This window comes from Schistocerca piceifrons, chromosome 1 (genome assembly GCF_021461385.2).
Source record: "Schistocerca piceifrons isolate TAMUIC-IGC-003096 chromosome 1, iqSchPice1.1, whole genome shotgun sequence".
In the NCBI taxonomy this organism is placed as follows: domain Eukaryota; kingdom Metazoa; phylum Arthropoda; class Insecta; order Orthoptera; family Acrididae; genus Schistocerca; species Schistocerca piceifrons.
This window is the reverse complement of record NC_060138.1, coordinates 757,564,374-757,590,344: the sequence shown is the minus strand read 5'-3', so window position 1 is coordinate 757,590,344 and position 25,971 is coordinate 757,564,374. Positions and strand designations below refer to the sequence as shown.

The 25,971-nt window shown below is 42.2% G+C and overlaps 1 protein-coding gene across 1 annotated transcript in view; it reads right to left on the bottom strand.

Moving 5' to 3' along the window:
- The window catches only part of LOC124774897 (CCN family member 4), a 410,531-nt gene that overhangs the window by 145,938 nt on the left and 238,622 nt on the right, over nt 1-25,971 (bottom strand). The gene's annotated exons all lie outside the window — the stretch shown is intronic.

The following is a 25,971-nucleotide window of genomic DNA, read 5'->3' as shown; positions in this document are numbered from 1 at the left end:
CAACATACAAGTTCGATGTCCTATTGGCCTACATCATCGCTGCATACAACATCGCTGCACAGGATTATACCCATACGAAGTGAAGTAATTCTTGGGCACAAGATGCCATCGTCCCTTGAATTCTGCAAAGCCCCGTCGCAAGGACACATCTCGTGAATGAAGGGTTTAGCTAGAAGAGTGAAACTTATCTGGAAACAAATACAAAAAAATGAATACGAAGGCTTTAGAGAAACAGGAAATGGCGCCTCATATGAAAGCATTGTTACCTAAGTACCATGTGTGTCAGTGGGTTATGTTAGCGAACGCTTGTAAGCTGAAGGGGAAAATGAAGATGTTTGTGTCATGGTATAATGGCCCTTATGAGGTAAATGAGATGATACCACTGGTTAACATTAAACTGCAGCTCCCCACCTCCCTTCGATAGCAATGTAAGATGAATTCAGCTTTTTAAAGAAGTTATGGACAATCTGCCTCGTATAAACCCAGCGTCAATAGAAGGGTGGGGGAGGGAGGGTGGGGAGGGAGAGAAACGGCAGATGAGGAGAGAGAAAGGAAAAATTCAAAGAGAAGGAAACCGGATAATATGGTTAATCATCGGAAGATGGACGTGATTATACCGGATCACTAGTGGACACTAAGGGTAAACTGCAAGATTTGAGCACTCGGGAGCTACATTTAGAGAGTGGAGGAAACGTCTAGGAAATATCACAGCATGATGAGTGATCACTCAGCTCATAACGGGTCACAAGGAGAGTATCGTCTGTTACAATCAGAGTTTGCAAAGCTATGGGTGCAACTACGCTAGACTACGGTGTTAATCCTGCAGATCAGAAGGAAAAAAAAATGGTTGGACGCACGTGGTAGGATCCTAAAGACTGTGTTTGATACAGCAGATGTAATACTCAATGTAACTTGTTGTGAGATATCTGGACACACCTTATGCTTACCAGTTGCGATAATGGGAACCATAGCTGTCAGTTGTCCCATTCCTTAATTTATGTACCTAACCTACCTTCCTCAGTTTTGCCCCCTGAATACTTTCGTTTCTTAACGACACCACTGACCACTCTAGGTCAGATGATAGCCACTCATCATGGTTGAGTCACCATGGAATATCTCTTAGGTCACGTGAAAAGCTGCGGAAGCAAGCAGCAGTAGCAATTCAGCAATTGGATGCAATTAATTCATCAATATCTTGTGTATTCATTGTAGTGATCCCAACTTTCAGCCTAAGGGTTTGAACCGATCAGAACGGCAACCCCCAGCAAGGCAGCGTAATGAGTGAATGAAGGCAAAGATCAAGTGTTCTCAAATACCATAGTGAACAAGTGTGTATAAGAGGGGGAACTGTGGTGTGATTTGTAGTGACAGGCCACAATATATAGTTTCAAAGGAAGTGAACTGCGTAAATACGGTACAAGTCCAGTATTGGTTGAGGGTTCAAAATGATGTAAATAGAGTCAAGTGTGAACAGATATAGAGGCAGATGGAGGGACAGATTCCTTCCGTAGAGGGGGGAATGAAGATGGTCGAATGGTCAGAGCGATTAAGTTAGCTAAATGTAGGAGCTATACAGGAATGAAGTTAGCTAAATTGTGAAGGAGTACTGGGAGCCAGAAGCAGTGTGTGTGTTACATTCTGTTACACAGCCAGCGGTGTGACACTATGACACAAGTTGGACGGCGGAGCACCGAGTTCAGCAACGCAAATTAGAACACTGTGTTGCCGTCCAGCAGAGGACGTTACAGGAAGCAGCTCATCGCATTCCAGGATGTCAACATCGAGGGTGGTAATTGGGTACGTTAAGCCAGCCGAGCGACACTGGAATATTCCTTCGAGGTGCTCGGGAAGAAGAACAGCAGACATCAGCGGCAGAAAGCCATATTTAAGGACCAGTAGCCAGTTCGTCATCATCGACAGTTGTGAGACATTGGAATGACGCAGAGCTTGTCACTCATCGCCGTCACCAGTTCAGAATCATCACTGTCAGTGCAGTCACCATAGTAGTCACCGTCGTAATGTAGGTCGTCGCCTAGGAGGCGCCAGGGTGGCACCACCGCTGTAAATATCGTCAGACGCTGTCAGCAGGCAGCCGCCTGTAGTGGGAGTCACCATCTGGGGTGCACTGTGGCAACGCACTGTCACTGTCGTTCTGAAGCGTGGCCTGCACAAACGCCGTGACCGGGGTCGGAGTCGGGGACCCAGGCCCGCCAACGCTACATTGCCGCAGCTGGGGAAGGCTGCTGACACAGGGCACGGACCCGTCCCAGCGTCGTCCGCCGCCCGCCGCCCGCCGCCGCCGCCGCCATGCCGCGCAACCGCGAATACAGTAGTAGCCCGCGGCGCGAGATTCCAGTTGCCACATTACGACAAAGTATGGCCGTAGCGTCGCAGCAGTGGGCACACGTATAAGTGTCTGCCGGTCGCCTTCATCACGGCCGGGCGCTGGCCGTGCGGTTCTAGGCGCTCCAGTCCGGAGCCGCGCTGCTGCTACGGTCGCAGTTTCGAGTCCTGCCTCGGGCGTGGGTGTGTGTGATGTCCTTAGGTTAGTTAGTTTTAAGTAGTTCTAAGTTCTAGGGGACTGATGACCACAGCAGTTGAGTCCCATAGTGCTCAGAGCCATTTGAACCAGCCATCACGGCCGAGAATATTACGAGCGGAAGTAAACCTCGCCCAGAGAGTCAAATGGCTCTAAGCACTATGGGACTTAGCATCTGAGGTCATCAGCCCCCTAGACCTAGAACTACGTAAACCTAACTAACCTAAGGACATCACACACACCCATGCCACAGGCAGGATTCGAACCTGCGACCGTAGCAGCAGCGTGGTTCCGGACTGAAACACCCAGAACCGCTCGTCCACAGCGACCAGCTTGCCCAGAGTGTCAACAAGAAACGTACTACAGCTGATCAATAAATTTTGTTATTCTGTCGTCACGAGCCTTCTGTTCACACACCGCCCTATCCTCCTCATGGCCGGCAGAGAACCCACGTCAAATCTGGCGCGGCCAGTGGAGTATTTTGCTTGTTTACATAACACGCTGGGGGGCCGTAGAAAATTTCATGAACATTTTTTCTAGTATTTGCATGACATGAACGCGTAAACACCTTTGTAAGGAATGAACCTATAAGTGCGCAGTGTCGTCAGAGATCCTATGTCGCCTGGAGACTTGTTATGACCACCTCTGCTTTGCAAGATGCACGAGAGACGACGTGCGCTGTTAATCCTGGGATGAGGAGACAAAGTAGTATTCAGTGGTGTGTCATGCTTACGGCATAGGCCGAATGGTATGGTTGAAGTTATATTCCAAGGAAGGTAAACATGATGATTTACTGATTAATTATGTGAGATGAGGAAAGAGATTCAAGCGTTTTGAGAAGAATATTTTATTATTATTATTTTGATGAGTAATAGAAGAGTGTTTAATTTAAGGCAGTTGATTATAGAATTTGTACTTTATTGCAACAACTTATAGTTATGCATTCTTGGTTGACATCCAGAGACTTGAGTATAGGGAAAGATGAACAGGCAAGCATAATTTTCAGTTTGAATTTGCCGATAGGAATAACTGTTGAATATTTAATGTCATTTTTATGAGTTGCATTTCTGAAAGTATCTCATTTGATGTTAAAGACCATTTACGTTTGTCCACTGAAGAACTGTAATTTTTTGTGTACTAATATCTGTCAAGCAAAGAAAGACGTAATTCTGCAACATTGAACTTTTCCAATCAGAAAACTAATAACATTTAATGTTATAATTTATTCCATGTCATTGTCCACAACGAAAGTTTATTCCAGAACATGAGTTTTTATTTTCACTTATCCAAATTTGTTATGAATCAAGTACGCTTTTTCCAGTAGTTTTCGGGTTTGTAGCCGGATCCCATCAACATTCTGCACCGATATTTCGGCCCAGACACGTCTGGCCCTCCTTAGCTGAGCAAACGAAGTACTACTCACCTGAGGATGGCCGGACGTCTCTGGGCCAAAATATCGTGGCAGAATGTTGATGAGATCCGACTGCAAACCCGAAAATCACTGGCAGAAGAAATACGTCGGGAAAATTTCAGAATTCACAAGTATGTTTTGCCTTTGTTTTGAACCAGGCGCATCTGAGTAGCTAGTTGTAGCTCATAAAATACGACACGCTTTCAAGAGCAGTGTTACGGTGTCTCCGTGTTGTGCAGCAGGTAAGCCAAAATTAAACTATCAAAAAAAAAGGAACAGCGAGTTTTTTCAAGGCCAGTTTATCAGTTTAAAAGTTTAATGATTGACAGTGTTCAATTCAGACAGTACGCTTGTCATGACGAATGTTTAAATACACAGAGAACCAGAAAGGAATCTTCAAGTTACTTTCTCGCAGTCAGATTTTGCAACTCATTCTCCAATACTTACGTCGAATTCTCATGTTAAAGGTTTACGTAAGCTTACAGGTAGCTTACACTGCCGGAAGTATCCATAAATTGCGGGTGGATAACTATCATTTCTCTGGGATAAAATAATTTTTTTTCATCCACAAATAAAGATGCTTATAGCACGACACATGTCGAAACAGACCGAATCATTTATATAAGTAAAGAACAGTTATAAAATCTTGCTCTCCGTCCGCCACCCCAGCTTCCCCCCTCACAAAATAACTTGGAGAAACCTCTGCAGATGCTCGTAACACATATCAAAGCTTCGCACTAATCAAATTTTTAAAACATCTTCCTTCGCGGCTGGATGATGTCGTCTGCAGTATTTTCTCAGAAATTACTCAGACAATTCCTTATTAACATTTCTGTTTTGTACTCACCTGGTCTGACATTGCACAATGCCGGCAGTGATTTATACTTGCTACGCTCTATAATAAGAACAGTCTCTCTTCATGTATACTGTTAGAAGATGACATCGCCGTTTGAGAAGACATCAAGCATGAACTGATGCAGGTAGTTCGCAGCTGTAAGGATGTCTTCGATTCCTGCAGGCCTCACAGCGCAATACTGCTCCCACCAGCCAGTGCACGTGGCGCACTGCACGTTTAGAGACGCCCTTCACCTCGATGACGGCAATCGTGGAGACGACCATTGACCTAGTGCAGCAAAAATGTGAGTTACTCTAAAAGGTGATGTGCGGTTCTGAGGAAATGGCCCCCCCTCTGTGTAATCAAGCGCAAGAATAAATAATAAATTTCCACTACTGGTGGTGTTTTGCGTGCGAATGGAGTGGGTAGGCTCTGGAGTGCGCACACCGATGATAACAGAGTTCGCGTGTTGCAAATCGTTAGCTCGACCCCTTGGAAGCCGAAATCTCAAAGGCATCCTCTATTGACTGCACGGCCGTGCATTAATGACCTGTGGTGGCAGGGAGATGGAGCGCTGCCACACTAGGTCATAACCTGTTTGAGAATAACTGAACGAAACGTTCCGTGGAGCGGCCATATCAATCTCGCGATCTGACACCAGCTGACTTTTTCTTCTGGGTTCATTTAGAGGGCAAAATGTGTCAACATCACACACACAATTCAGCAGAACCGAGGGAAACTGTCACAGAAAAGTTCCGCAACATACTAGTACGAGCATCTCCGGTTCCTTGTCACAACGCTGCTCTTCGTCTGCAGACACGTAGGATTTGCATGGCGCATTGGTGAACCATACCATGGACAAAAGAGATTAATTGAATATATGTGAGAGCAATGTGTTTATGCTCGGTTTTATGTTCAACTTATGTTGCTAGTTTCTTTACCACAGTCACTGAAACATCATATCCACAATTATGGACCACGCTGCATATCTGTAAACGCTGTCTCATGAATCACTCAACATTAACACTATTTCTTCTATCACCAAACCTCCGTAAACCCATCAGCCCATAATGTCTCCCCAGTATGACAGTTCTAAGATAATAACAATTATTCGTACTTTAAAACATATTGATATGTGATAGAGTTATGCACCTTGCAGACCTAAGAGAGAATTTATTTAAATGTGATTTACGATGCCTATCTCGCAGTAATTGTAAATAGACGTATGTTTTCAACTGTGAGTATTCGCAAACAGCGACAACAACATATAATCTCTTACCAGTGCTACATTACTTGAGGATGCTAGGTTATCTCTGATCCGTTGTGTATAATGAGAGGAATTTTACATTTGTTCTGGATTGGGCTACGGCGTTCTATAGGTTTAAAACTGTTCAGTTATCTAGCAAACGGTTTCCTGTAAATATTTAACAAGGTAAAATACTTTTCTTCAACGAAATCTACCGAGATAATTACCGGTACAGATAGCATGGAGACAGTTGGAATCCGTGAGAAAAGATCGTGGGTTCGAGTCTGCGGTCGGACTTTATATATGAAAAAAGTCGTTACATCAAATATAACATTTCTCTTTATGCAGACCAGTAATCATTTCTCCACTGAGAGCGCTATACTACTTGGTAGACCCCAATCTGTCTGAAGTGTTCCGGTGCATCCTTTAGAATTCCCAGCATCACAAGAAACAGCAACTGCAACGGCGTGGAGCATACAGAATTCTTCGGCGACCATCTAGTTAATATTTTCCACTGTACGAATACCGAGCAGCGCGTCCGACGAAGACAAACTACTATCAAACTCTTCAGTTCCTTTTTTCTCAGTTCAGTACTTGAACTTTACCAGGTCCATACAACAGACTTTAATAAACCACGACATAATAATCTTAGTCAGCATTCAATGAAATTCAGTGAGTTAGACATGAGAAGAGTAATAGGCTATTGAACTAAAAGACGGTAGCCACACAAATAATTACCAGAGGTGACAAAAGTTGTTGGACATATGCAGATGTCGGTGGTGTCACGTACACACGGCATAAAGGAGCAGTGCATTGGTGGAGCCGTCATTTGTACTCAGGTGATTCCTGTGAAAAATTTCCCGACGAGATTATGGCTGCACAACGGAAATTAACAGACTTTGCACCCGGAACGGTAGGTGCAGCTCGACACGTGGAATATTCCACTTCGCAAATCATTATCGTATTCAATATTCCAAGATCCACAATGTCAACAGTGTGCCGAGAACACTAATTACCTTTCACCATGGACAACACTGCGGTCGACGGCCTTCAATTGATGACCAAGAGTAGAGTTGTCAGTGCTAACAGACAAGCAACACTGCATAAAATAACTGCAGAAATCAATAAGACGAAAGTATCCGTCAGTACAGCGCAGCGAAATTAGGCGTTAATGGGGTACGGCAGCACACGACCGACGCGAGTGCCTTTGTCAATAGCACGACATGGTCAGCAGCGCCTCTTCTCGGTCCATGACCACATCACCTGGACGTTGAACGACTGGAAAACTGTAGCTTGGTCAGATGAGTGACGCTTTCAGTTCATGAGACCTGACGGTAGAGTTCGAGCTCCGCTACGAAGCCATTGACCCAAGTTGTTAGAAAGGCACTTTGCAAGTTCATGGGAGCTCCATAATGGTGTGATCTGTTTGTATATGGAATGGACTGGGTTCTGTGGTGCAACAGAACCGACCATTGACGGATAATGATTACGTTCAGCTACTGGGAGACCATTTGCAGCCATTCACATAATTCGTGTTCCCAAACAAGAACGGAAGATGAGATTTGTTTGAAGAACTTTCTGGAGAATTCTAGATTGCCCCATCGGACATTTATGCGACAGAAACGCATGTCATGCACAATATTCTGCACCGTAACACTTTCGTAATTATGGACAGCCATGGAGGCAGCAACGTTCAGATGCTGCACTACGCGGAGCATGGGAAGGTCCGACACGATGTTAGGTAGTGTCTCATGACTTTTATCATCTCAGTGAACATGTCTAAGGTGTATTGTACAATACTTTTGAATGCAGTCCAATGGTACTTCATATCTCATCCACCGACAGGAACTTTCACTCTGCAATGGAGAGTGCTCTGAGTTGAACCTTCCCGCCAGAGTAAAACTGTGTGTCCGACCGGGATACGAGTGTGGGACTTTTCCTTTATGCAGGCAAGTACTTCACCGACTGAGGTATCCAGGCACAACTTAGGACCCGCCCTAATAACCTCGTTTTTTCTAGCATCTCATCCAAAGCTGGTCGTTTTGGGTAAGAAAGAGGCCGGTAACGAGTAGAACTAGAAGTAAGGTTGAGAAATTTAGATTTTACTCCCTTCTTATTACCTGTAACTAAGTCTGATGTTAACTACCGTTGTAGCAGAAATAGAATAAAGTATAATACAACTCTGTTTTGAAGTCACCGCTGATGAAAGAACATACATCAAAACATGATGGCACTGAATACAATGTACATTCTTCGTTTGCAGACAGGATTCCATAAAACATTTCGCCTTTTACCCGAAATTAAAACTATAAAGGGAAAACAGATGGTGTTATTGCATTTATCTCTAACCTATAAATTGACAAATAATTGGAAATGAAATATTTCGAATTTTTTAAATGTAAATAATAATATCATGGATATCAATGTTAAGATGCCGTAACGAAATTGCTGTCTCTTGTCAAAGTGAGTAGGAACTAAACGAGCTTTTGAATGGTGTCTTGTACTGAGCTGAGAATATGGATTGAAAGTAAGCCCCATTAATAATTAGTTGTTCAAAAGCAGCAGAAATAAGATTAGCATCAAACTTAACATCAAATTTCGGGACTACGAATCAGACTAGGCTAAACAGATTATTGTTCGCCAATAGAAACCTACTAGTATTAAACTTAGACCTTAGACTGAGAAACGGTTTTCTGAGAAAGTATGTATGGAGCACAATACTGAACAGAGTAAATGGGGTATCGTTGAAATCAAGGAAAACTAATCGAAGCGTTTGAGGTGTGTTGTTAAAGAGGTATGATGAAAATAAAGTACTCTGATAAGAAAAACTGGAGTTCTCTACAGGAGAGGTGATCAAAGGAAAATGCGGAAAACACTGACTAGACGTAAAAGAATCATACATTATACATCAAGCGATCAGTCACCAGGAAACTTCCATAATGTTAACCGTACCCACAGCGTCTGAAATTGCAGGGCAAGCCAGGACTTAGATTAATACTTATACAACGATTCACCGAAGACTTTCTGTGTAAATGCTGCTCTGAGATGCCAATCCTAATAACGTTGACACAAACAATAAAGATGTTAGTTCTTCTCTAGATATGGCACACAAGGAATTCAGTATAACGACTGGCGTGATTTCACGACACTTGAAGACTATTAAAAGATCTAATCCTAGCTAATGACAAATTTTCACACGGAAAGAATCAAAATGCAAGTATTCATGTTGTCATGGTCTCTAGCAACATGCAGCCGTCAAATAAGACTACACAGTTAAGAACTCATCAAATCCTTTTTGACGGCGATATGTATCAATAAGAACCAATGAAAAGTGTTTTCTTAGATACTACACAGTGCGTTTCAAAACTGGTCAATATACGTAAGAGGTTGCATGTTTACATTCATATTGGCAACGTTATCACTATACGTGTTGAAGATTATTTGAAGCACCTTAGCGATAGTAAATTAAACACTTAATAAACTAACAACACAAGAGGTACTTTTCTTTTACATATGGTGATGTTGTATATGTCTGACATTACTCAAATATGGGAGCGATCTATAGTAATATGAAATATAGAAAAAAACTTAATCAGCCAAGATCACTAACTATAACTTGGTTTTGATGACGCGTTTCGGTAAAACTAAGATGTTATCATCAGATGTGTAAAGATCAGAAATTACAAGCGTAACCAGGTCTGATAAGGTAGGGGCTACAATATTTTCACAATATATAAACAACATACCTTAAGCAAATACACATCAATATATCTCTGTCATATGTACAGTATATCGTGTCAAGTCGTAACACGTAATTTCAGGAACATCAAGAAGCTGACAGATTGGCTTGTCAATAATAAAACAAGAGTTACATAAAACATCACACATATAGCTCAGACTCCACAAAGTCATGTTCATACTGTAAGTGAAAGGAGACTGAGGATGACACATCAAATCAAAGAAGTTATAAACTACCAGCAGTACTGTAGTAGCAAACATACTGAAATACGATTTAACATATAAAGCGTAAGGACGGAATTGGATCCAAGGTTTCAACAAAACAACGCATTACTTTGGCATCTGGATGTTGAGTCATACTCATGTTGGTCTAGAATACTGTGATCTGTATTTGGTATTTTAAGAATACAATATGTTAGTTCCTAATCTCTATTATCTACATACATTATGACATGTACTTCGTGCAGTGTTCTTGTATTCTTATCACCTAGTCCTTACGTGTCTTCTGTGACCTTATTCAGTTGCGATGTGTCTTCAACATTGCACGTGCCTCATAACAACTGCGATTACACAGAACGTAGGCAGTACAATTTATATGAAATACTTCCTATTATAATTTTATAACAATCGCAAATTTAAAAAAATTTATTACAAGGTTTCTTTAATTTTTTTAGAACAGGATGTATTTTATTCCAAGACACACTGGTTTGAATTAATTGTGTTACTTGAGCTTGTGCAGTCAGTGTAATATGCACGATGTTTTACGTAAATCTTGCATTATTGACACGCCGATGGATCACTTTCGTCATGTTCCTGCAATGACGTTTTACGACTTGACACGATATATTGTACACATGGTGGTAACGTGTTGAGGTGTATTTGCGTAAGGTAGTTTATACAGCCATGTTGTGAAAATTTGTACCTCACCTTAATGTCTCCAGCCTAATTACACTTTTAAGTTTCGATCTATGCGCTTTACGGTTTCGACGATGGCAATTTAGGTTTGCCGAAATCGATCATTGAAAAAAAAATCAAATTAGTGATCTTGGCTGCTGATGTTTTTACTTCTGTATTTCATTTAGTGATGTGGCTTCTAATACGCTATTACTTGTACTGATTATCTGGTGTGCGTTATTCTTACGTGCGACGTTAGCAAAGTTTGTACGAATGTACGTGTAGGATCATGAAATCGTCGTGCGGAAACTGTGGCGCATTTTAAAAGAGGACTTAACAGCCGCAGTCCCATCCCTTAAACTTATGACCTAAGATGTTGAGTCCCATAGCGCTCAGAGCCATTTGAACCCATCCCTTAAGCGTATTCGCCTCATGATGTTGGACGAGGAAGAAAAATAATTTCAGTTACATGTGATCATTCCTCCCTGTTGCTTTAAAAACTTTCTACATGCGATACCTTGCAATATTCTACTTAACTGGAGTAAAATTAAAGTTTTCTTAGACTGAAAAGGTTTTTGAACGCAATAATATTCTTATCGTATCCTCTCGTGTACCTGTTGTTGAGTGTTATTTTCGTTGCTACGTGGTAGATCAGCGGTAGGTTAGTTCGACAGCTACACCGATGGCTGCCGATCGTCACTGGTGCGTTATGAAGGCTGACTTGTACAACTACTTTCCAATATTCCACCGTCGCCAACAGTGATAATACTGAAAAAGGTGTTGTAAGTGCCTTCGGTCCTACTTCCTCCCATTTTTCATCGTCCTCCGCAAAATCACAAATGAAAGCAAGGAAGAATGAAACCGCTGTGTTACTTTGGAGCTCTAAACATTCCGAGGATTTAGAAATTTTGAACTGTTTCCATCCACTCAATCATGCGTTTGAAATGAAAAGGTTGCAAGAACCAGATGCTAAGAATTCGGAAATTGCAATTACCGCTGCTTGTGAGACGATAAGCACGCAGCTTCAGGGAATGCGAGTCCCCACATGGAGCTGTCTTCAGAGCCGCGCAACGGCGAGTGAGCCGTCGGACGCAGAGCGCACAGGCACGCCGCGTATGCAATTACTGGTGGGCCGCCGTGTGACTACAGCGCGTGTCGAATCGCGTGGGTGGCCAGAGGTGGGCGGAGGGAGGAGGGGGGGAGCGCGGTGCAGGGCGGGGGTGGTGGGGGAGGGGGCGGCCACTACCCACTGCGTGCCGGCCAGCCGGCGGCCATCACACACTCTAGTCATTCGCCAAAGGATGACGCAATCTGGGCCAGCCGTACAGTGGCAAATCCATACACTGATCAGCAGGGGAAACCAAACAGACGCTTTACTTTGGTAACAACGACTATCTTGTCCTCAATTACTAACACTACAAATGAATGAAACAGGATCTCCGTAATTCCCATCACATTGGAGTTACACCAAGAAAACGTAAACCTTCTGCACTATTCAGTTACTTCTGAGCCGTTGACAAAACTGCCTGTTTCTGTTATCAAATGCTCGTGTATTTTGACATCTGCTTATCTTTCCCCCGATTAATGACATCATTTATAGTTTGTCCAACACACATCACTCAGTAGAAATAAGAGTAAAATATAGCAAATGGCAACTTGCCGTAGTAAATTATAATAATGAACTACGAAAGACAGAGTAAGATGTGACAGTTATCTGACGGAGAGCTTAAGCTCGCCTGCCCGACAAAAGCCAGAGAACCTGTGATTGATGTAAGGAAAATACAACACAGTCTGAAAAGCCTTGAAGCTGTCTATCAGCTTTAGTTAAATTCATGTTTGGGTTAACAAGCAAATTGAATCATAATTACTATCAAATAAGTCGGCTGTAATTACATTAACCTCGGCACAGTTTTCGCAACTTCTTAATTTCAGTTTCCTTGTCGGTATCAAGGGTGTTTAAGCAAATGTGTTTGCTGTTACTTCTCACTGTTTGTTATTTTCACTCATAAAGTATTCGGTTTCTCTCAGATTATACATACATGAACTTCAGTAGCAGTAGCGTTACAGCACGTTTTCATAACGTCATGCCAAAGTTCGAGTAAAAATTCGCTTGAAATAATTGGCAAGAAATCCAAGGGTTGAATGTATGACGGTAGTTGTAAAGGTTTTATTTCTTCGCGTATAATGATACATTTTAAATGCTAAACGTGACAGTTCAATCTTCTGCCTGCATCGTACATGAGGTGGAATTTCCACCACTTAAAGTTCTGTATATAACATTAAAACATGTGTGAGAAGTGTAAATGTGACGTATAGCACCATATACCCATCTCATCAACTGGACAAGTGGAATGATTGGCGAAATTTTCTGAACTTGCACACAAAACCGAATATTCAGTTCAGTTTAAGAGAAACCACAGAACACAGTGCGAGGTGTTATGTAGCCATGACAGAACTTGAATATATGAAAATGTTCTCACGTAATCTGTACTACCTGGCACGTGGCAGTCATGGTTCAAATGCGCACTTATCGTGTGTCAGTTTCTAGCAACAACTTACATAATATAGTTATTCTACTATAAGCCAGTTTTTGTGTTACTTCACGGTATGATATTTGCTATAATCTGTCTTTAAATTTAACCCATCTCTCGTCAGCATCAAGGTAATATTTGAGTCCATATTTGCACCTATGAATTCCATACATAATATTAGACGTTCAAAAAATGTTCATCTATTAATATGTCCCTGCGTCGCCTTACGAGGCTGGCATGATTTAAGTCATTTGTAACTCATTTAAGTGCACCGATAGCTTTTAATTCCAATAGGTTATACTCTTCGTAAATTACACATTACTATATGCGCCCCCCCACCCCCCCTTGTGTACTGAAAATTTACCTTATGATTATTTCTTTGACATCTTGTACATAGTTTACAGATCATTCATTAACAGTTTCCTTTTCTTTTCTGTTGTCACCAGTTTTCGGTATGTGGACATAGATTTCTATGTTAATGGTTGTTACAGATTTTTTTTCTGCTATGGTAAGAATATTTATAACATTACATAATTCTTAACAAGTTTGTTTGTGTGGCCATCGTCTTCACAAAATGAACATTATTCATAGTATCTAATCCTCCGTGCCGTTCTATAAATGTAGATCTCAGCTGTAAATAATAAATTGATAGGCAATGAGAATTAGGACATTGCATGTAAAACATGCTTTATTCACGTTAGTTGATAGTTCCACGATAAACTGTGAAAATGCAGATTTGTCTCTAATTTAAAAATCTGATTAATGGTAAATTTATGGAAATATGTGCATGAAAACAATGGTAAGCGGCAAAAACGTGGTTGTGGATATTGGTAACGCTTGTAGTGTTCGTCTCAGGAAAATATTTTCGGGGATGATTTGTACGAATCTGAGGATGAATGTGGGTAACTACGACTCAGATACAAATCCAGAATTTGTTCCCCAGCACAAATACCCTACAAAAATTGTTGCTCTCCAGATAAATGCGAATAATTATTTAAGCAAGTACACGAATGTAGTTGTGCCGCTTCCCACGTTGTTGTTGTTGTGGTCTTCAGTCCTGAGACTGGTTTGATGCAGTTCTCCATGCTACCCTATCCTGTGCAAGCTTCTTCATCTCCCAGGTCCTACTGCAACCTACATCTTTCTGAATCTGCTTAGTGTATTCATCTCTTGGTCTCCCTCTACGATTTTTACCCGCCACGCTGCCCTCCAGTGCTCAATTTGTGATCCCTTGATGCCTCAGAACATGTCCTACCAACCGGGCCCTTCTTCTTGTCAACCTTCTTCTTGTCAACCACACTTCTTATGAAATTACATGACAGAGTGATGACGAAAATGGTACGGGCCATCTTTAACATAGTTCATGTGCTCTATTCAGTTGGTTGTTAAAACTTGTTATATATAGTGGTGAATCACAAATCAAGTTTTGGTGTTTTATGCTGTACTGTTGCAAAACTTGATATTACAAATCCTAGTATCAAAACCTGAGACAATTAGGACGTTTTAATTTGTAGTTTTCAGTGGTTTCACAGTAATGCTTAGTTAATTCCCCCAGCAATTAAACAGAGCTAAGTCAATTCTAACCAAGTTAAGTTCACTCAGTCTTCACGCAAACAATGTTTCCTATGCGGTGACAAATTTGTAAGGATGAAATTATGGGTAGAATTTATAATTTCAAAAATATGTGGTTACCTTACATATATCTGAAAATAATAACTTACCGGAATAAAAAATTACGTTCCACGAACCTGAACTACCTTATTTATTAGATTTTATTGTAGCTTTACTGAGCAATTTCTCTAAACAACCAACTACTTTCCTACCATTGTTTAGAGCCGAGGTCTTCAATACATAAACATCCCGCCATCAATTTCATCATATAACGATATGCTTATTCCATAATTTCTGTGACAGTGTTTGGCGCATTGGGAATTCAATGGAGAATAGTAAGGAGATCTTCACTGTCCTGTAGTACACAGCAGCTAACCTTAAACTGGAGAACCACCTTGTCCTCACTGAACGACGGCTCAGCTGTTAGAATAAGATGGACCTTTAAGAGCGATGCAAAAGTGGTGATGGTATTGATTTGTTTGTCTTTTCCTCTTACATAATCGCTCAAGAATTAAAAGTACAATGATAAGTTCAAGTTTTGTGAAAAATTGTTATGGACTCATTTATCACAGCAATAGAATGTGGATATGACACTGAATAAGAAATCAAAACACAGTATTTTGGAAATGAGTTAATTCCTGACTTTTTTTAGCACCTTTATCGACAGTGTCAGATTCCATTAGTGATGAACCAACATTCATCCACGTGTGCGAAAGATTTTTATTTAGCTGTATGGCAATATTAATTTCCTGTCATCACAATCGTGTCAACATTTCGGAAGGAAAGTCTTGTGTATCATTTTTCGGTCAATCATGTGTGTTATTCGCAGTTTCTACCAGATATCCATTAGGTGAAGAGGAGCGAACCTGGAACGTGCGTGGATAGCTGTGGAAACTGTCGAAAAACTAAACTCAGTGCGGATATGAAATCAGGCCAACTGGTGGCGCTAGTATTGTGTCGTGGCCTGATTCACTTCCTCTCCCCACCTTCCCCTTCCCCCCACCATTTCGGTCTCAAAAATCTACACAAAGAGCGCTAAAAGCAGCGCAGTTTGGAAACTTGTAAATCGACAGAGAGAATTGTCAATATTGCAGGATATTAATGCCCACAATCATTAATTAATTAATGTGAATTAAATGCTCAGGGTTTGCTGCGAGATACACTGACAATCTTAACACAGTATTCCTTATGCACTTAGTGTCAATACTTATTTACTTCGTGTACTAGCTATTGTATGTAATAAAATTTTCTAAAATGTACAAACGGCACAGAAAATTAATTATGTTTCTTAAAGGGAGCATGGAATTTTGTACACAGCTATTCAATAACGTCGAAATTTAGTTACTGCCCCAAATTAAACAGCTATTTTTAGTAAACCATAGGTTAGGTTAGGTTTGTGGTGTTTAACGTCCCGTCGACAACGAGGTCATTAGAGACGGAGCGCAAGCTCGGGTTAGGGAAGGATGGGGAAGGAAATCGGCCGTGCCCTTTCAAAGGAACCATCCCGGCATTTGCCTGAAACGATTTAGGGAAATCACGGAAAACCTAAATCAGGATGGCCGGAGACGGGATTGAACCGTCGTCCTCCCGAATGCGAGTCCAGTGTGCTAACCACAGTACACCATAACTTCCATGTGATAGTACTAGCTATTGGAATCAATATAATTTGCAACATCGTGTATCATGAATGACTGTCGTAATACAAGCGGGATACCCCATAACTACGTATGTCGTTGTAAGGATATCGGTCCGCACACGCCCGTACAATGTACCAATAAGTTCCTAAAAGCCATGCGTGAAAATGCGATTTATAGTGTTGTCATATCTCGGGTTCTGTTGATCACAGAGGTATGGGGCTAAAGTGTTTGGATAGCCCCTGGGCTAGAAACCATTTGAATACCCAGCAGAAAAGCGGCGTACTGTAGCTATACTACAGAAAAGGGTGAAAATTTAAACATTACATACACACTTCACCCAGCTCAGACAAGTTGAAGAAATCGTTTGGTTCATCCGCATTTGGTGTAGCCTAGGGTGGGCTTTAGACGGTTTACTGAGAAAGCCCCAAAAACTCATGACATTTGTGTAACAATTTTTATTCATAGCAGATCGTCCAAATTTTTACCAAACGTACTTAAGATAATGTTCTCGGGGAACGTTGAAATTTGTTTACCGTTAACCGTTACAGAGATCCAGAGATTCGAAGTAACCATACTTAAGCAGAAAACAGCAAAAACCAGTTTTTGGTCTTTTTGCACAGTGGGCCGCAATTATCTAAATAATCAACAACAGAAAATGTGTGAAATTCGGACTGTGCACTCTGAACACAAATCCTGCAACATAATTTCTTTCCGTTTTCGGAAATCTTCATCCGTGATCAAGACAGATCCGAGAAATCATAAATTTTGGATACCAAGAATACCAGCTATGGGGATCACCACATCTGTCACTTCTACTCACGGGAAATTGTCGAAATTTTGAACATATGTTCTTAAGGTGACGATCCTGGGGAACATTTTTCGATATCATTGTCCGTTACCGAGATCCAGTGGTTCAAACTTTCCGTTTTTATGTACATGAAATATGCAGGTAATATCCCGTCTGAGGCGTAAATGTTGTTTTAACTGGCGTAGTGAACATATGGTAATGTTTCTGAGGTCGTCACAAGGGTTCTGAGGCCACCGGACTATGCTTTTAGTTGCCATTTTTTAGCTAATGAAACTATATGATGCGCTACAGCTGTATAATGGGCACTTCAAGCCTCTGCAGGCTGCCTTGACCTGGTGACGCAAATACCTCACAAAAAATTACTTTCTCATTTTTGGTATAGTGTAGGCTTAGCCTAGAAATGTTGTGTAGCTTTATGTAAAGTAGTTTAAAGCGAATTTGTGTGGGGTCAGAGACAATTTTATGTTAACCTTATATTTTGCGTCCTTATTTCTTGTTTATATGTGACAAATTGTGTCGAGGTAATTAAACTGTCAAAACTTTTGTGACTTACAGAATTCGTGTTGTACATGGTGAATTACCAACCATTTGCACGACAGATATTGCTGGAATAGAAACCACTGTTGATGGGGATTTTCACACAATGGATTATTAGTCATCGGCTTGTGTTGTTAGCTAGTAAACAGATTGTAATATTACTTCGAAAGTGTATTTTTTGTGCAAAAGTACACTTTTTGGATTGATGCCTATTGATTTTAACATACTAAAAAATGGGGTAAATTAGAATGTTAGTGGTGTTTGTTGCTGGATTCTAGTGCGAGTCATTTTGAGAAGCTTCCACACCGGCACTTAGTGCCATTCTATCTGCATAACTGCTAGGTGCTACGTTGTTATGTTTGCTTATAGTGCACTTGTATGTCGCTTGAATGCATTGCGACTTGCTAGTCAGTTAGGGTGTGAAAGTCTAAGCAGTAGGTCATGAACGGACGTTGGAATTTATCAATGAACAAAAAATCGATCCTCGTGGTGTTTGGAGAGTGTAAGAAGTACGCAGTTCGCTCCTCTAAGGTGTATGCGGCAAGATATCACAATAGACGTTAACCATCTCGGCAATTATTTATCAACCTGTTTAACCAGTTTCCTCGAAGTGGTGGTGTAACGGGTAGAAACAGTAGGAAACAAGTGACGAAAGAAAAGGGGGGGGAGGGGAGGGGGGAAATTAATTCTTAATTCTCTTGTTGCAGCTGGTCAACACATTAGCTCCGCCGAAGGATATCGCAAAAGACGTCAACCATCTCGGCAGGTATTTATCAGTTTATTCAACTACTTACGTGAGAGTGTTATTATAACAACTAGACAAAGAAGCAGTAGGAAACAAGTTACGATAAAAGAGTGGGAAATTAATGTTCTTGTTGCTCCAGTTGATCAGCACGTTAGATGCCGCTCAGTCTGGCGATAAAGTGGCACGACCTAGGCAAATATCCGATGCCTTCTCCGTCGACATAGGTTCCACCCCTATCACATTTATCTCCATCACAAGCTACACAGAAATTACTATGAGAATCGTGTTAACTTCCGTACATGGGCATTAAGACAGGATGCTTCAGGTGTAACATGTGTCTTCTTTCATGATGAAGGCACATTTACGCATCATGCCCAGGTAAACCGCCGAAACATGCACTATTGATTTGTTGCCAGTCCTCAATGGCTTAGTCAGGTGGAACGTCAGCGTCCATGGAATGTAAACGTGAGGGGTGGGGTAGTGAACCATCAGTTCACAGGCCCGTTTTTCATAGATAGAACAGCGAAAGCACGCAAGCATTGCAGCTTCCTGACAGAGGTTGCTAGGAGATGATTCTATGCCGACTAGGAGGAACCTGTGGTACCAACATGACAGCTGTCCAGCCTATAATGCACCAAGTACTACAACTTGTCTTCACGAATTGTTTCCAAATCGTTGGATTGGGCTCAGAGGACCTGTACCTCGGGCGGCTCGTTTCCCGGATTTGACGCCTGTAGACTTTTTCTGTGGAGAAAGCTGAAAGATGCTGTCTACAAGGACAATTGAGTCGCCAGATATCTTGCTTTCCATTCGTGGGGGAAATGATAGTACTCACAACGGGTATCAGTAGGCTATGAAGTCTAGGATACAAAGCTTCAGTCTTCAATAATGCTCTATTTCTTCTTTTGGAACAGAACTAGATGATTTTATCAGATCATTTAGTTTCCTAAATATGCCAGTTGTAGGATCGTTCTTAAGCTCGTTGTACTTTTTTGATTCAAAATTTTGCTTCGATAATCGTCTTTATCCATAAGAACAGAAGCATTCCCATTATCATCAGGAAGAATATTTCTTCATCTTTATTTAAATCTCTAGCAGCCTTTCTCTCACCTTTCGTTAATTTACTTTCCAAAGATTTACGGCTGCGCATTTCTCTGGTGGTTTCAGTCCGGGTAGCGTTAGCCGTTCGTTTGGGGAGAGTACGTATACCTGCCTCTACATTCACTATAATATCCTCATATGGTACTTTCATAGATACGCTAGCGCAGTTCCCTCATTCTGTAAGGACAGACATCTCGTCTTGCGATAAAACTCTCCCTGACTTGTTAACAACACTATCGCACATCACTGTATTATTTCTGCTTTCTATTAGGTTTGTACCTTTTCGAACTTCTTCTTATGTCTATAAGTAGTCATTTCTGTCACAGCTTTCATAGATCTAAATTTAAGGTAATGTATTTTGTTTCCTAAAGCCATATGCACATTCCTAGCAAGAAATAAATGCAGATGCAGTAACTTACGGTCAACAGAATCCATGTCTCGTACTGTAATTCTGTATAATTATTAATCCAATGAACACAGACCGTCTAGAAAATCCTCTACAGCTTTAAAAAATTAGGTGTGGGAGTCGAGTCTCTACAATGCAACAATAAAGTTAAAATAGGAATTAAATATGGATTCTTCTCAGGTGAAAATTCCAGACATGTGACTGATTTTGAGGAATTCTCCCCCTAGAACCTTTTAATGACAAAATGAAGGCTTTTACAACCGAATGACATTGCTGCTGGTAAAGCTTTCGGGGTATTAGGTCATGATTCACTATACTCTTCCGCTCCTGACATTCAGTCCAGAATTGCGCTGGGTATCTTTAGAGGCCTTACTGCTCTGAAGATATCAAACGCAATTTTGGACAAAGCGTTAGGAACAGAAGAGCTTCGTGGACCACGACTTTATATCCCGAAAGGCTTACCAGCAGCGGAGGAGGTGGCAGAATGGAAGTATCAGTGGAAGAGAAAGAGAGTTGGATGAAGACAATATCAGTAGGAGATAAAAAGGGAGCACACAGTGATTGTCGGTGAGAGATAGTGGCATTAAAAGAGAGACAGAAATGAGTGGAGGTAGGAGCAGTTGGAGAAAAAAGGAGGAAGACAGGTAAAATAAAAAAGAAGTAAGTCGAGACCATAGATGGGCTTGGCGGAGCGGTAGAGGGGGAGGGGGGGGGGGGGGGCAGCGCTTGGAACCTCGCCTTCACAACGGCGAACTTACACATGACAAAATTTGTCCCCTTTCTCGCATCCTCTTTAGCTGCACTATAAAGTTTCCTGGTCTCGAAGTGAAAAGCCCTAGCAAACCGTCCCCAAGGACACGTTTGGAGGGGAGACAAGCTGAAGAGAAAGATGGCAGACTCTAAGACAGAAGGAAAGAGACTCGCAGTGTGAGAGAAAAGGAATGGGACGAAAACAAAGTCAGTGGGTCAGGGAGATAGTAAAAGTGACACTGAAGGAGACACTAGTAACGAAGAGGCTTCGTTCGCTACAGAGACTAAGTAAAGGGTTTTAGAATGTTCTGTGTAAAAAGAGTGCAGAATATTCTCGCGTCCCAAAATTTATGTCAACGATGGTGGTATGCGGATTAAGGCGGCTTGTTCCCCAAAATTCTGTCACAATCTTTTACACAGGAGCATATTCACTGTCTTTGTGCTCCGACAGGTGCGTTTTTCAGCTGTTCATTATCTGACCGTTAAATTTTGCACACGAAAATATTCAAAAAGAATACAAAGGCTAGCCTGACATCAAACAAACCCACATTAACATAACTGAAGTAATACGCCTGCACTCACAAGGGGACCTCACTCACCAGTTCTGTTCATTTTTCTTCATGTTTATAGCATTTGAAGGCCATGTTGGACTTCGATTTGCTATAGCATTTCGCAGGAAAATTTGAGTTAATCATGTTTGAATATTTGAAGATTTTTCAAGTGCTATTAATCGAAAAATATTCCGGACAATTTAACAGAGCCGCCGGTTGCTGAGTGCGTAGCATGTATTTCTTGTAACAGTAAAGTGACTTGCTCGATTCTCGCTGGCAGTTACTCTTATTACTTTCATTTCAAATCTGTATCTATTATAAAATGTAAATGCTATAAAAATAAAATCTTCATATTTTTATTTACCAATCAATTGATACATGAGTATTCTAAACACACTGATATTTCTGTGTAAAATGGAAAATTTTAATTCTAAATGAAAACATTATACAGAGTGATCAGAAACAGTCAAACTCTTTCAAGGGTGCTGCACAGGAGGCTGTGCTGATAATAATTATCCAGAAAAAAATTCGATAATCTGCGGCGTTTCCGAGATACCTAGTGTTGAAGTTAGCCAGTCACTCGTCGTGCCACAGAAGGTGTCGCCAGACGCGTTCCTCCTTTGGTTTCCTCAAACCGAATAAACGTAGCGCATTTAACTGGTAAAACATTTCAACATGTGATAACTCTCACATAGATGTCTCAGAATTACTGCGTTCAAGTGATTGAATTTTAGCTTGCATTAACCTGATTGGCCAACTTCATTGCTATATGGCGTGAAGTATAGGTTTTTTTCTTAACAATTACTTCTCAGTACACCCTCCCTCGCCCACAAGCTCTAGACCGTTTCTGACCACCCTGTACATGTTAATACTACTGCTCACTCTTTACAAACGAGATTATGCACTGCCTGATGAAAATGTGAAGCACCTAGAAGAAATGGTCGGACGTCGATGTAACTTCGTACACATGTACAACATCGGTGGATATGTAACTGAGTAGTTTTGCTATTCAGTTTCATAGGTAGGTCAACGACCAGAGTGCCTCAGTGGTGTTCATGTGCAATGTTGTTACCCCGTCTGGTAGCTTTTCAATAATTACTCTGAGAGACACGGAGGTGCTGATTACTTGTGTGAGACAGCGTTATCAGCACCCGACCCTGTCTGAAAGGGATCTTCATGAGGGCTTGCATTTCGTCAGCTAGTCGAATTGTGCTAAATTCAGATTTGTGGAGCAATCTTATGTAATTTCCAAGGTTCTGGTCGACCACGTCTTGACAAACAGAAGGAGGCACCGCCTTATTGTGAGCCAAGAATATTGTAACCCCTTCACTTCTGCACCTGTCATTCTAAAACAAATAATTGAATAACCATCATCCCTCGGTGAGAGACTAGAAGCAGTCACACTAAGGGAACTATCGTCTCATGCGTAGGCTGCCGATAACACTGTTACGTCACAGAGTAGTACGGATTCCGAGTTATAAAATGTTTAACAGAGTTCAGCCACCTTCACGCAAGACAGGCAGGTTACACCTCGATTATCGGCGGACCAGGAAGTATGGTGATGCAAGACAGACGGGCAGCACAGTCTGCAACTCTGCAGTAGATGAGTGAGAGAGAGCACACGCAGCGGGAAAACATAAATGGACAACGGCTAAGCAAAGTAACACGCACGGTCGATCGCGCCGCGGGGTGCCGCAAGAAGCAATAGACATGCCTGGGAAAACACTCATAGACCAATTTCACAAGCTGCTAAGAGAGAATTAAAGCAAAGGTAGCAGAATAACGAGGCCACATGCGGTCATCGCTAGAAAACCGGATGTCAGAGAACCATGGAAAGCTCCTTAATTAGCGGAGCCCCAGCTCCAAGCGGGGGAGAACGGTGCAGGTCAATGGGAACGATGGAATCCGTGTTGACGACATTTCGTCCCATGAACTTGTTATTTTAGTAACTCTTGTCTCAAATCAACCAGCGCAGTACCAGCCAGTTGTGGAGTGCCACAGAGCTGAACTCCACTGACGAGATCCATGCTGTGTCACATCAACCACTACTGAAGGGTGAGCTGAAGAACTACCAGCAGCAGTGCGCTACCAGGTGCTGTACTCTCTGAGTGTTAGACCGAAGAAGACAACCAGGGTTCTTGGCGCACCACCGTCCGGTACGCATAAGCGCATCCGGGTGCGGGGAGTACCAGTCCGACAGTAGTGGGTTCAACGCCTGCCATCTACAGCCCACTGCGGATGGGGTGGTCCAGAGAACAAGAGGCACGGAGTGGGATCGAGTACACTCCCTTAGCCGGTAACAGCCATCTGTGCTGTACCAAGCTGGCTAAACATCCGTATCGACGTAAGAGGAACGACGTCTCGCTAGGACGCAGGCGCAAGGACTGGTGCACCGTCCGACACTGAGAGTCGGTCCGTGACCAGGGCAGGAGGCAACTACGGCCAACGGTGCACCTCCCTGTGTAAAGTTGTCACAATAAACGATTCACTGAATAATCACGTTTCTTTAGTGCCACGAGCGCTTCCAGACGATTCCTGACATCGTGCAGAGGCGTCATCCGCTCAGCTCCTCTATAACACCATCACACAAACGGTCTCTTACGGAGTGGTGCCATGACCAGAAAACATGGAGTGCTGAAGAACGGAGTTGCATTGTCCTCAGAAATAAATACTAGATAACCTTCATCAGCAAGTATGGCGGAGACCTGGGGACAGTACTGTTCTTCCAGTGTTTTGGAAAGTCGTAGCAATGTTACTCCTGGAACCATGGCATGAGGAGCCATCGGATGTGATTTCAGATCATGACTACTAGTGCTGAGGGATCTCTGATGACACAGCGGTGCCATGTGTTAACTCTCATGAGATACTGTCATGGTGCAATTTTTGAACCAGACAATGCTCGTTTGCACATGGTAAATATCTCTATAACTGCTTGCATGATGATAAGGTATTTCCAAGGATAGCGAGATCAGAGATATGTTCCCAATAGAAAATGTGTTGGAACAGCTCAGATGTCAACTGTAGCCCGGTGCCTCTATTCTGAGTATCAACGACCAGTGACAACGGTTGTGGGCCAGCTTGCCTCGGTTGGGGATACAACTTTATTACACCTTTCCGAAATGAATCAGTACAGGCATCAGCCCAGAGGCGCTGCAAAGTCATACTATTAAGTGGGGCATACTGCTTAATTTGTTGCAATTTTTTCTAGATTGTATAATCATTGAAAGAACATCATATGCTCTCTCACACAATGAAGGTATATTTCGTTTCTCTGGCCTTTCTGAGTGGTTCACTTTTGTGGCATGCCGTGTATTTTATTTTCTACTAGCTTCTTCCCAGTGGCTTCGATACAGATATTGAACACATCTCCCTCCTTTCCCTCTCCATCACATCCTCCCACTTATATCTACCTCTGTCCCCCAGTCCCCCACCATCCCTCTACATTGTCTACCTGTCTTCTGCCTCTCTCACTCCTCCCCTCTCAGTTCATTTCCTCCTCCTCCTCGTCCATCTCTTCATCGCTTCTTCTTTCTACCTGAACCTTCGTTATTGGTCGTTGTATTTGTTCGTGACGGACGTCCCACGACGCTTGTTCAAGTTCATCGTTCATCCATTCCTTCAGTTTTTTTTGTTACAGAGGGTCGCTATACCTCTGACGGAACAAGCTAAGCCACCGCACCAGCGTCAAGCACGACTCACGAGCCGTCTTCACAGTTTTACTTCGGCCAGTAGCTCGTCTCCTGCCTTCAAAAACTTCACATAAACTCTCTTGCGAAACTTGCAGAACTAGTATTCATGGAAGAAAGGATACTGTGCAGACATGGCTTAGCCACAGCCTGGGAGTGTTCCCAGAAGGAAATTTTCGCTCTGCAGCGGAGTGTGTGTGCTCATACGTAACTTTCTGGCAAGTCAAAACTGTCTGTGGGACCGCAACTCGAACTCGTGAGCTTCACCTTTCGCGGGTAAGTGTTCTACCCAAGTCAGTTACCCAAGCACGACTCACGAGCCGTCTTCACAGCTCTACTTTCATAGGTATCTCTTGTCCCACCTTCCAAACTTCACAAAAGTTCTCCTGCTAAAATTCACTGGAGAGCTTTGGTCTGTTCCCATCCACGCCTTGTCGACATGAGTAGACGCTGAAATTCAGTTTATTTATGTACCTCTGACGTAAATGCAGCGATTTAAAGCTGGTTGATAAAGCCGGCCAAATCTACTCCAACACAACTTACTTGTCATGCAGGACAGCCTACATCTTGGGACCTGAAAAACTGTTTAACTGTATCTAATATATATACGCTGGACTGCAGACGAGGTTCATTCGACTTGCTGATGCTGTTCTCACACACTATGACTGTCATGGAGGGCACCTTTTTTTGTCCATATATCCTCCAATTGGGGGTGGAAGGCTATAAAACTTATAGTGCTGATACTCGTGAGACCTACTGTTGCTGTGTCACATTTGGCTGAAATCGATCAAGGGGCTCAGGAGGAGATAACAGATACACACATCCAATATCCTCTTCTACATGTAACAGATTAGATGTACCGCATTTTTGTTCAAATCAGAACCAAATTTCATAACAAAGTAAGGCACAGTGACTTCCCGTTAGGGCTGGCCTGTAGTGAGCGAG